Genomic DNA, 14693 nt, shown 5'->3' with positions numbered 1-14693 from the left:
TTTGAACGGGAGTGAGAAAATAGCGGTCCATTATTATCTGTCAACCACATAGTGGATCGAGTTGCACAGGCACTTGAAATTAGGCGTAATACAGTGTCAAAAATTACTTCAACCTATCGCAGTCCACTGTTGGACATAGGCCTCCACAAGCTTCGTGCCAAAAAATGGCGTGAACTCATGTGTGTTGCCTATAGTCACCACGCTGGGCGGGTTAGTGACCGCAGGGCCGGCTTTGTCGCACTGAAGACGCTGTTGCCCGTCTTCGGCCTGTGTATTTCAAAGCCAGCAGTTGAATGGTTATCCCGCTGTCGGTCGGCTTTATAAGTTTCAAGGTTGTAGTGGAACAGTGTTATCCCTTAGTCGCCTCCTACGACACCCACGGGAAGAGATGCTGGTGGCTATATTCTTTATTGCCGTAGCCACACAGCTTAGTGTCAAAAATAAGTAAAGAAAAGTATGGTGACACCAATGTGGAAGATAATAAGTTATCGACTCCCAAAAAGAGGCAAAGGAAATAAATGTTTGGTCGTTGAGGTTGAATATGATTATTAGCGGAGAAATGAGTTGCCCACAGTTTTACAATAATTAATGTCTTTGAAAGGTGCTAAATTATTTAATGGAAGTGTGACATCGTTATGGCGACTTTTAAATAAAATTGGATTTCCTTAAAATAAAAAAAAGTTAACGAACGGAAAAGTGCGTGAAAACTTTGTGACATTCTTAGAAAAGGCGAAAAACATTACGGATTGGAACAACGTAGTATTCCTTGACAGACAGATAGACATGGTTGAACGCCAATCATACTGTTGGCAAAGTATGGACAGACGACACTGCTCATTCTTCGACTAAAGTACCGGAGGGTAAAGGCGAACGACTAATAATTTGCCACGTGAGCTGTGTTAATAGGTTTGTCGATAACTCATTTCTCGCGTTTAACACCACCCTTAAAATATTATTTATTCACCATAGCGATGATTAATTTTTAATAAGCAGTTAAATTTTTTTTTTTTATATAAGCGATTAAAGGTTAACCGCATTTGTACTCGATAATCGAATTACATCAATTAATTATGCATGGTCACCTCACTTTAGAGTTAATTTGACATGTGTCACCGTACCCTTCCTACGTGAAATAGAGTATAGATCTCAATTAAATTTCAATGGGACCACATGACGCAAACTACCTTTCAATTAAATTTTTAAAATCGGTTGACCCAGTAAAAAGTTTGTTGTCAGTCATTCATCTATAATGGAGTATTTAATTGGTAAATCCCGTAGTGTGGGTGTAACATTTAGATGCAAGATGTTCGAATGTTAAATATCAAGTAGGCATTCAATTTTTTATTTTACATATAAATCAACCACGAAATTCGAATGTCGACCACGAAATTTTAAGAATTTTAAGCATATTCTCAACCTTGAAAGCTTATTAATCATTAATCCAAATGAAAATTATTATTAATTAAACTTTGTCCAACGACTATCATTTTCAAATTTTATAATTATTTATTACAGGATGCTCTTAAAAAAAATCTCAACTAAAAAGAGCCGTCTAACGAGTTTTATCACAAAGAAATAATCTCTGTTACTTAATTAAGAAAGGCTTCATTTTTGAAGTTATTTAAGGAGCTTTCGTAACCTATCTCGGCAGTCTTTCCACGTCTTGAATCTAAGGCTTTTGTTGGAAAAAGGGTCCCGTACTAACTAATAAAACTTTACATAACGGTTTAGTAGATTTTATTATATAGCTAAGCGTTTCTTTTTAAAAAATATTTACCATATGTTTTCATTTATGTCTTCTGTTTACTATATTTTTTTCATACAATTAGGTCAGCAAACAAGCGTATGGCACACCTGATGGTAAGCGATTACCGTAGCTTATAGACGCCTGTAACACCAGGAGCATCGCTAGTACGTTATCGACCTTACCCCCGATCCCCCAGGAGCTCTAGTCACCTTACTTACCAACAGGAACACAATACTGCTTGAAAACAGTATTATTTAGCTACGGTCTTATGTAAGGTCGAGGTACTACCCCAGTCGGGCTGCTTTATATTTTAAGTAGGAAATTTCCTGCTGTGCCCTACCTCAGCTGTATATGTACTATATGAATCTATGTGCTCATATATTAAATATTATCAAAGCATTGTGTTAACAGTCTGTGATATTTCTTATTTATTGCTTAGATTAAGTAAAAAAAAAAAAAAACATTTTTTGAGCGTTTTAGTAGTTTTTTTTTAAATTCTAGTCACACAGTAATGTCATGTGCATATCCAAAGATTCTTACTCATCCTTGATACTAAAACTAACTTAATTCACAAGTGTCTGAACGTGACTGCAATTACAGAAATACTTGAGTGTTACAAAAGAAAACATTTTAAGTGCCTTGCTGTTTACCCTAATACTCTTTCGACTCAATTACTTGGAAACTCACTCGTGGTAAAACAACTTAAGAGGGTGGTATAATTAGAGGGGATTGGCGGTGTTCCCTCTCAACTTCGACATGTACCTTCATCCAATCTACATGAGAGTACAGTGTAATTAATTGAATAATGCTTATTGAAATTATAATATGATCTTAAACAAAAATTTATATTATATGAGGTAATGTGGTCGGGCACAGCGTGATAAATATTGCTGAAAATTTGGTAAAGCTCCGCTGGGGAAATGCTTCAACTGTACAGACGGTCACAGCTAAATAATAACAAGTTTTGTATTCTGTGGTGAGCAACGTAGCTAGACTTCGAGGCAGAGTCGGGGACAGGGTTGGCAAAGCGCTTGCAATGCTCCTTGTACGCAAATGCGGTTCTTTTTTAACCGACTTCGAAAAAGAAGGAGATTACTCAATTCGACCATATATTTATATATATATATATATATTATGTTTGTTCGGGGTTAACTTCGTTGTTTATGAACCAATTTTGATAATTCTTTTTTGTTGGTAACGAGATATCCTAAATGTGGTAACATGATAAGAAAATCAGGATCTGATGATGGGATCCCAGAGAAATAGAGGGAAACCCTCGAAAATCTCTATAGGAGTTATGTGTGTGTGTATGTTCAGGGGAACATACACACACACACACACACACACACATATATATATATATACGGTCGAATTGAGTAACCTCCTCCTTTTTTGAAGTCGTTTAAAAAATTATAGAACAATTAACATCGAAAACGGAACACTCCTAGTGTTGCAGTCCATTAGCTACGATATACGCTTATGATATTTTTTGCCACTTTATAGTATAAAAAACATTATTATATAATATAAATGTTTATATTGAATAAAATTTATTTTCCTTTTAACAAGAGTCAGTGAGAAAGAAAGATCGTTCGTAACGAAAGCTATCCACGTTTGAATGTATTCGACGGTAGGATAACAACTCCGTACAAAAGTTCGATCTCTTTAGTTCAGAATATTAAACTAAATCAACGACCTTATTTAAAACGGGAATATCTTATTCCAGTAGCAAAATAAAATAAATATCAATATTTTTGTTAAATAATGATAAAATAAAATGAATATCGTCAGTGACAGTGTTTGTCTAATTTTCATTTTCACGTAAATTATAGGCCATTTAGATGTCTTATAATCTCAGTGTTTACCCTGTTATTTTTACTTATAACAATATATAAAAACTAGTAATACCCGTGCGAAAAATTCTCAATAAATAAGTAAAAAATTTACCGACCGTCAATCATATTGACGTTGTTTAAAAATTAAAGCCGTCATATGTATTATTTTAATAATTAATTAATTTACAAAAAACAAAAGCAAAAATATTTTTTTTTTAGTTACGGACGCCGGTAGAGCAAGCCATTATCTATAAAATGATATATAATTTATGAGGAGTTATTGTGAAGTTTTTTCTAAAAAGGGAGGCAAACATCTTAACCTTAGCGTATTAATATATATGATAAAGAAATATCATATATACGATAAAAAAAGTACATATGATTGTCAATCTAATGTAATCAAACCTGTTAAAAATCAACAACAGTTAACAAAGTCTAATAAGTTAAAAACGAACTTTGAATTCAGACTTATAAAAATGGTAATAGAAAAATAAAAAATACACGACTACCTGACAGTAAAGAGATGAATTTATTTCAGTAGACAAGACAAACAAGAAGAGATGACAAAACAATATGAACCCAGGTGCCCTTTACGAATAGCATACATAAAAAAGGTATTTCGTTCTAAGATAAATACAATATAAATTTTGTTAGAAATGAGGCACTGCCCATGAATAGCAACTTTATATGTTTTTATTTTTTCTGTAAGCAGCAAATGGAAAAAGTTCATGTTAATATTTAACAGTTCAAAAGAGTTTCTTTCTCACCGCCTTCTTTAATCCAAAAAAGTTTCTGTTAATCTGTGCGTGTCTTGATTACAAACTGTTTAAGTTAACGTACTAATACTAAAGTTTTAAGTAATGTAATATTGTATTAGTTTTTATGTTGCTAAGCAAGTATTTGTAAAAAAAATGCATAAATTAGCTATTAATTTGTCTTACAACTTTTATACATTATCTTGGATATATAATACTACTTAAAAAAATTATATTGTTGGTATGTAGTCCATTTAAAGAAACACGTAATTTTCCTATATCTTATGTATCATGTATCATCTTCCTCCTATCCTATGTCGAGATGATAAGTAGAGAAATATTACCATTGTATAAGGTCATAAGCTTACAACAAATATCTATAGAGCACAACAACATATTTGTATCATCGAAGTTTGACAGACAAAAAAATACTGATATTATGTTTAACTGTCTAAAATATTTATATGACTAGTAGATAGTTAAGCAACAAGTTCTTAAAATTCGATTAAAGCGCCATCTATTGGGACGATTGTAAATCAAAACCACTGATGATTCTACATTAAAAAAAAACATTAAAAGTCAAACCCAAAATCTTACAATTTAATTTTTAAGTGATTCTTAATTTTTAAAAATAAAGCTACCACCGATTCGAAACATAGATTTTGCAGAGAAGAATCAGCATGAAACTCCGCAGTTAGTCTTTTGAAAATAATATATAAGCTGTGTTTTAGTACAACATTAGTAATAGATTGCATGAAATACAACTTCACTAAGTCCACATCTTTGTATTTTAAGTAATCTTGCACCGAATAATACGCTTTACCTATTAATTTCTTTTTCATAAACACAATTTATGTTGAGACGTTCGCAAAATTGTTTGTGGGAACTTATTATACGTGCGAATACCATAACCCAAAAAGTAGAAGTTTACTTTGCGCAGTTAGCTTGTAAAACATGAAGTTATTAAGACATTATTAGTTACAAAAAATTTATATATAAATTTAGACAATATTGTATTGATTTCACAACTAACTGTTTAAAAATCCATGAAATCTTATGGAAAGATCCATTAGAGAAGTCTATTCAACTACACGCCTAATTTTTAGTGTAATAGTTATGACCCGGTTTTTTAATTGTATCATTATATAAATTCGCGTTCAACGTCACGGTTTTTTTAATACAACTACGTTGCCGGCCCCATATTGCCGACCATTATTATACCACTATATATACGATTTTTTGCAATTGTGGAACACGACTGTGAACACTCAACGAAACATTTATTTCTCATTTCAAATCTATAGTTATTCATTCACAGTACACACTTTTAACTACATTGAATACGATATGACACTAATCACTTATGCGCCACTTATCGAGCAGAAACACCAGCCGCACAATAAAAAAATTCAATTCCAAATTATCATATTTATAGGACAACGATCCCGCCAATGCATGACAAAGATGGCGACTGACCAATCAGAAAATTAGTATTAACTATTTGGAAGATGGTGTCTACGGTATGCTCTTACGGTACTTCAATAAATAATTATCAGAATAAGAACGATACAATCTTAAAATTGTTAGAAGCTTACATTTAAATGAAAACTACTCTGCAAAAGAGATAACAAAGATAGTGACTGAATAATCGTAAATTAATAGGTATTTTAAACCATTAACCATTCGGAAGATGGCGTCACCATCTTCGTACTGTTCCGGTATTAAGCGAATAATCAATAAGAGTAATATCGACACAAAAACTAATATTTTTATAATTGTCAGAATTACAAATTTAAATGCTAACACAATAAACATTTGAACGCCTTCAAGGAGTCTATGCTTTATTTTTTATAGTGTTAGTAATGACAGCAATTATCATTGTTGCCATTATTATAATAAAAATGAAAAATATGGGAAGAGCTTACTCTTAAACCCAATATTTTTTTTTTATCATACCAAGACGACGTAGGCTGAAAAATTCTTCAATTATTTACAATAAACATTTTTATGTTTCTAAGATCATAAATATTTTTTTGATTGTCATAGAATTATTCTCCATCAAATTATCTGTACAATGATATGCAAATTATTTTGGTTTCGTAAATTAAATAGTGTAAAACGACAAAAATAGTTAAAGAGAAGAGACAAAAATTCGATGGTAAGCACTCTAATTCTAATGCTCCGCATTGTAAGTCGTGCAAAATTCGGTTCAAATTTATTGAATAGTAGTGGTTTATTATTATATTTATTTATTGAATATTAATGGATAGATGGTGGAGCATTGGTGGATAGATGATGGAGATGGAACATTTCATTACATTGGAGACTTGCACTTCTGAATTTTCCTAATTTTATTAACTATATTTAATGAAATAACTGCGTTAATTTTAACAATTGAATTATTTTATTTACGAAGCGGTGTGTGTTTAAAAATGAAGGGAAGAGGTTGAACCTTAATTCACTATGCTGCACCACTGCAGTTAATTAAATAACGTCATTTAATAAAAAGAGTGTCTGGTAAAATGATTACTTAATAGCAAAAAAAAGGCTGCAATCACTGTTTTTTTGTAATAAAACATTAGATTTTAATATTTTAAATGAAATCTATTCACATTATGAATGTCATTATTGATTTACAACAACTTATACTAATGAAGTTAACACAGAAAACTTACTATATAGTTATCATTGCTACAATATTTACTAAAATAAAACAGTAAATAAGTCATTTTTGTTTCTAAAAAGCGTTCCTACTCCCTTATTATCTTTAAAAGCCGTCAACTTTTTCCTTTGTTCTCGTAACGTCAGCTTCTATCCAAGCTTGATTGCAATTTTCTTCTCATTAATATGAAATTTCGTGTAAATTAGACTTTCAAGAGTTTCGCTTAAGAATTAAAACATTCATTTAACAAGATTTTTAGAAATTCTAAGTGGACGTAAAGATTCAAATGACCAAATACACAGATTTACTGTCAGCAAAGATTGTCACAAATTGGGCAATACTGGTTTGAAATTAATTATAGTGAATCGATCACGATTAGCCTCTAACATCCTAGACATTTGAGGCTCTTTATATTGGAAAAGGATTGGAGCTTAATCCATCACGCAGCTCCACTGCGATTTGGCGGATATTTTCCCTACTATAAGGAACGATCATTATCAGGTATTTATGATAACAGGACCGACATCCATACCACAAAGAAATATTTGTAAATACAAATATCCATGCCGAGCGGAAATTGAACCCGCAAACCGGAGTGTAGGCGCTGATATGGCACACGCACCACTACACCAGAGAAGCTGTTAATTATAGCAAATAAAACACATAAAAAATGTTATCTAGTAAGTACATGGAAGGTAGAAATAATAAGATTAGGTTCAATGATCTTATAGTCATTAGAACAAAACTCTTATTCTTACTTCGCTTACTTTGCATCTATCATAGGAAACGCCTCAGTATTTTTTAACCTACAATCATTATAAAGCTTTTGGCGACTGACGTACAATTTCAAGGATTCGACATTTGATGATAATGTTTTGGAATGATTTGGTTGGATGTGGCTAAATTCTCTCTTATAGTAACGATCACTACTCAATCATATCAAAGGATGGAAAGTGTTTTAAAGTTTTACTTTGAAGTTGTTGTAATATAGGAAAGACCAATTACACTTATCAATGGTTTGTGTTATCGAATCGTTATCGCCTAAATCTGTCAAATTGTTCACAATATAAGTGACATAGTTACACAGGACCCATCAATTGAAATCAATAGCAATCGATTCCACCGGCTAGACCGTATCGAGCCCACAAGGTCAGAGAAATTTATGGGCCGATATCAAAAAAGGGAAGCTTCTCAAATTATTAAGTATATCTTTGTTGATTGTAAATTTACTTATTATTCGAACTAGAGAACGAAATTACCATTATGTACATTATTTTTTATTTATATACATTTTTTTCATTTAATTCTAAAGATGACAATTCACAAATCACAAACTGATACCAAAATTTAAACTTATAAATGACTTCATTTATACTAGTTTTAAAATTATGTAGTTACTCTTCTATTTTAACTACGAAATAATGCAGAAATATATTTACATTTATAATTAAAACCGTAATATCATACATAACCAAACACAGATATAGGTTTACAAATAAACTAGCTGACCCCGCAAACGTTGTTTTGCCATATATGTTATTAACTTTCTCAGTCCCCCTCCCCTCCTCCATTATAACTAAGGGAGGTGAAAAATAGATGTTGTTCGATTCTCAGATCTACCCAATATGCACACAAAATTTCATGAGAATCGGTCAAGCCGTTTCGGAGGAGTTTAACTACAAACACCGCGACACGAGAATTTTATATATAAAATGTCACACATACTTTAGACGTACTGATATTATTTTGTAGAAGAGATATTTGATTTTAATATTATTCATAAAAAGTGTAAGCTCGTGAGTCAATTAACTAAGACTAATTCTCTAAATTAAAATCGATCTACTTAAGATTACCGACGGAAGCTGGAAAAGGATTACGCAAAAACCAGAAGGTTTTGAGCGGGCTTGAGGAGGTCAGTGTCCAGCAGTGAACTGCGATAATATGCTTAAGTGAATGTGTAAGCGGATGATTCCCAAATAACAGACATTATACGAATAGAATTTAAATTTAAAAATAAAAACCTAACTTTTTTTGTTTTAGCACACACATATCACAAATGTTTTTATGGCTTTCGATTCCTGGTTTGACACATTTACTCATTCTGCATTGGTGCATATGTATACCCGTATGGGTATGTATTTTATCCATCATCAAACTGTAAAAGGCAGACTTCAGAAAAGGGTAGGTGAAGAGGAGCGAGTTTGTTTGTCACATGGTCAAGTTTGGTCGAAATCTGATGAGTACTCTTTGAGCTATCCCTAGTAATGGGTATTTACTTAATCGTTTTACCGACGACCTACGTCGTATTTGTCGATATAACTGAAGTCGGACTTTTTCGTTTTCAACCAAATACAATCATATTTTTACATTGTAGTTCTATTTTTTAAATTTCGTAATTTTTCGACTAAGTTTTTCAAACGTAAATGTTGCCCTTTTTTATTTTGAAAGGGACTTTAAAACAAAGATTTAAAAGATCTAAGAGAAAATTCCGTTACAACGATTCCACATAAAAGATAAAAAGAAAACAAACTAAGCCAAAGGTTTTATTACAATATGCCACAATTACGTATTCAGTTGGATTTCTTCTACCATTTCTAAATCTGAAGATACCGGAACGTTGGTAATAAAAACCGTTAATTTTAATTTTTTATTTTTTATTTGATAATATCTTAAAAAATCGCCTTTATCTTTCGATAAAGTTTTTTTTTTTATTCTTTACACAGTTTGATGATAAAATTTTGATGCATTATATAGCAAACTAGTACATTAAAGGGATCGATTGTATATTTATTATATTTGTTTATGAATGCCATAATCATCGCAAATACTGATCCGATCACGAAAATTCTTTCACTATCAGAAAGCTACACTATTCAGGAGTAACAGTTTATATTGTATTGTGATTGAATAAAAAATTCAGTGAAAAATCTTATATATAAAATTCTCGTGTCACAATGTTAGTTACAATTAAATACTCCTCCGAAACGGCTGGACTGATTTTTATGAAACTTTATGTGCAAATCGGTTAGGTCTGAGAATCGGCCAACATCTATTTTTTATACAGCCAAGTCATAAAGGGGGGGGGGAGGATTAAGAGGGTTAAAAACATGTATGGCAAAGTAACGTTTGCGGGGTCCGCTAGTTGTAGATACGTTTTTATCTTTTATGTCGAGACAGCCAAAGTTATGAATTATGATACATTTAAAACTGATCAGAAAAGCATCAATCATACAGAGATATTATCGATAGTATCTTTAATTCATGCTTTTATTGTATTGAATTGATAAGCTTTTTGGTTAAATTCAATAAAATTCACAGATCATAGATATCATTTAGATTAGAATTGAAAAATATACCCTACTATATTCTTTTCCGTTAATTGAAGGTCACAGCCTACGCCTTCTGTTATCGGGTACAGAGGACGGTCATAAAGATTGGCTGATGAAACATCAATATTTACGACATCACCTTATGTTGTCTTTAGAACCAGCAGATGAAATTTTCCGCAGGAGATATTTTTTGAAGGCTTATATTTTCGTTTCTATTAAAGCAAAGAGATAATAATGGTAATTATCGTTTTATAAATATGTGACAAAACATATAGAAACAACTTAGGTATAAACTTACAGTATTTATGACGAGTCATTCTTACGATAACCACCTTATTTTAACAACTTTCAATAAATTTAATGACAGGAGATAAAATTAAATTATTAATTATAATTCTTAATTAATTTATCAAATTTAGTAATTTATACGTTTTTAACCGACTTCCAAAAAATGAGGAGGTTCTCAATTCGAATGTTTTTTTCTCCATATATGTTACATCTGAATTTTTGACTGGGTCTAGCGATTTCGATGAATTTTGTTTTAATTAATTGATATCTGAGAAGTACTTTTAGAGTTATATCTAATAATGCGTATTTACTTCACTATTTTTTCGTCGATCTACGTTGTATTAATCCGCAAACTTTATTAACAATTTAAATACAAATCGAAAGAGCAAATGATACTCTGTCAATAAGCAAACACAAATACAATACCAAGCCTGAAAAAGTAATTATTAGCAGTACTTTGTGGCTTTACCTGTGTGAAATAAGTTTTACTTTGTCTTTTTTTTAATATAATAAATATCTATAACGTACAAAACAGCTTAATGTTTGTGTTTCAGATAACCACTGACTGTTATTACTACATTTGTTTTGTTTAGAAAAATATACATATAAATAATAATATAATCCCTTTTATATAACCCTCGGCTCAGAAATCAGGTTTCCCAAACTTAAATTATCCCAAACGGTACCAACGGTCTAGTAAAAATCAGTGTCTTTGTAAAGTAAGAGCTCGCAGACGAAATAGAAAGGTCTAGCAACTGTTTTTCTTACACTTTCGAGTTTCTTGAGTTTCTTTTCGTCCTTCGATTACGAAATTCATCAGTTTTTCTTATAAAAAAGCTTTACCACACAAAAACAACTAAAAATTAATAACGGTTGTTATTAATTTAACGTTATTTTAAAGCTTATAACTTTACTATTGTTTTTATTAATAATATAGGTGTAGAAACCTGCGCCCTTGTAAAGTTCTAACAAAATCAGTAGATAACACTAACTACGATGAGATCTAAGATAAGCGGAACTTCGTGTTAAGAATTAGATAACTTCTTGCGTCTTTGACTTTTACAAAAAGACGACAAAATATTCAAAACTTAATATTAATAAGAACGACTCAAGCCTTTCTCGAGACTCTTAGAGCTTTGACTTGAGACTAGTCTCGTCATTTTTTGCTGCGACAGTTTGATATGAAATACAGATAACGTTTTGTGGAGTTAGTTTGAGATTATAGATTCTACACAAATCTCGAATAAAATTAAAGTATTTTTTTAAAGTAAATTTTAATCATCAAATCCAGAATATTTTAATTATCGCTTCGCTTCAGCCTGTTATATCCTACTACTGGGAATAGGCCTCTTTCCCCATGGAGATGGATCAGACCTTAATCCACCACGCTGCTCCAATGCGGGTTGGTGGATATATAGGTGTACATGATAACAACCGGGACCAAACACTTAGCTTGCTCTCCGTTAACTCTCTATATCTCTTATTTTAATCAATTTCTACATACTTGGCAACAGACTAACCACTAGTACTATGCTACTAATGAGCTACTATTATATATATATAGTCAAGTTTTTTTTGACACAAATATAAATATAAGTAACTAGCTAAATTACCTTGTAAATAATATATAGACACATTCCGACAGTATGTGTTACACACACTGAAAGATACTTTATTTATTTTTTCAAATATTCTGAATACATAGATATATCATAGGAACTGGGAAATAATCAATTTTTAACTCTCAATGAAAACTTTTTCTCAAATAATATTTTCAGTTAAAAGCAACAAAAGTAATCATGAAGAAAAATCATCTTTTGGTCTATGCAAATTAGGTACAATAAAACAGAATTCCATTTTTAGTTGTCTTTATTTTGACTCATTGTCAGTAATAACCGATCTTCAACAAAGCGTTAACACAAACTCCATCACAGCCTGTTTATTATTCCTAGTTGTCTACAACAATTTTCATTATAACAAGACGCTGTAGCTTCCACAATCTGTACCATAAAATATTTCTCGCAATAATTTGTATTTTTAGGATCACTAGGCGACCTTCAAAATTAGTAAGTAAGTACTTAAGTAAAATAACCAAATATGACAATAGCTCATTTCCAGTTTGGCAGTGACCCTGCATTCTGCGTCTGTATCTGCGAATTGTAAGTTTGTTTCCCGTACCGACTATGATATATATCGTCATATCTATCAGTAGATTTATACCTTTAACACGAGCATTAAGTTGCTTACTTTAGGAGCAGACGACCGTATTTGTATTCTAAAGGTCTATAAAGATTTTAGATATATTTACCGGTACATAATTTTGAAATAACTACAAAATAATTGATATTTGGTAGTACATTAAACAGTGATCTTTGTGTAAACGGAGAAAAGACATTAGTGATATGTTCTTGATAAATATTTAGGTATTTAATAATATCAAAATATAGGAACCAGAGAAAAGACTTGTTGCCAGTTAACATTTAATGCGGAACTGATTTACTTTCATTAAACATAATAATTTTAATACAAACATATTTCGTAGTACCCGCACTATTCGGTCCTTACATATTTATCAGTTATACTTATATAAATTGACATATTTTGGACTAATTTTTTACTATATGTCATATTTTTTCGTGAAAATTGAATTGCATTATTAAATATAGTTTAAATCATTAATAAATAATCCAAAATTGAGCTTTAATATATAAGTAAAATATAGCCTGTCGTTTCAGGGGTAAACAAAGGCAAAATAAAAACAAAAATACATTATTAATAATTTCATTGTATTTAAAACACCGTCGAATGAAATAATGTAAGAGGAATAGCATATATTACTTTAATCGTTTTAATGTTACGACATTTTATAATTTTTAATATCTTTTGCAAATGGAATCTAACAAAGAGGAAGCTACAGTCTAGAGCGGTTAATAAAACTAAAAATATCAATTTTAGTTTCACAAACTCTTAATAAAATTTAGAATTACTCAATCTCTCGGGGCATTAGGGAATATATATCAATTAATTGGTATAATTACACGAAATATTAATCAATTATAATATACATTAGGTATGCTATGTGCGTCACCGTTAAATATTATGAACGAAGAATATTTAATATTTAATTAACATTAATTATGTTCGCGTACAAAATATTTTCAATATGAGTAATTATGAGTTAATATTACATGTTAACGAATAATTACTCAATTTTGCTTTAGTATAAAGTTAATTGAATTGATTAAATGAATTGAAGTTTATTAAAAATTAAAATAAAGGTTTACGCTTTAATTTAATATTCAATTAAAGTGTAAAAATACACATATCGAATGCATATAAGAATATAGTAAATGACTCACTTTCTACAAAGAAAAAGTAATAGGACTAAAGTATATAAATATATATATATGATTACTCGTGATAGGGAAATTATCCACCAACCACCGCATTGGGTATAATGGAATAAGATTAAGTTTTAATTCTTCTCCAGAATAGAAAAGAAATCTGTATCCAGAAGTGGGATATTTATATAAATAAAATATAATATAAAAATATAATTATATAAATCGATATAATATAATAACGTTGTCAATATCAATACGTTATAAGTAACGTTAATTTTGAAATCAATGATCATGTCAAATTGTAATGAATAAATTAATTATAACATTATACAGATGTGAAAATGATTTCGAATTAAATTTACTCGTTCTAAAAATAAATAGAAAACAAAATCTCTTCCTTATTTAAAAATTATTATGAGTTTATGACTCAAAATTAGATCGCAGGATATAGGCACACATGCTAAAAGTCAATTACATAATTAGGATTACATAATCTGTCACAAAATTGCTTTTCTCAACACTCAGCTGTCAAACTAAGCCTATCAAACTCTTCAGCTGTTAGACGCTAATTAATGGTAGCGATGTCGGTCAGCCGATAACAAAATATCCGCTGTTCACTCGATACTTCCGGTAAGGATCTGATAATGTTGATTTTTTAAATCCAAATTTTGTTCATTTATCATCGCGGCAAATCAAATAAGGATACGAGTGAATAGACTTTTTGTGTATAAGT

The sequence above is a fragment of the Melitaea cinxia genome, chromosome 7, assembly GCF_905220565.1.
Source record: "Melitaea cinxia chromosome 7, ilMelCinx1.1, whole genome shotgun sequence".
In the NCBI taxonomy this organism is placed as follows: domain Eukaryota; kingdom Metazoa; phylum Arthropoda; class Insecta; order Lepidoptera; family Nymphalidae; genus Melitaea; species Melitaea cinxia.
Note: the sequence above shows the minus strand (reverse complement) of the source record.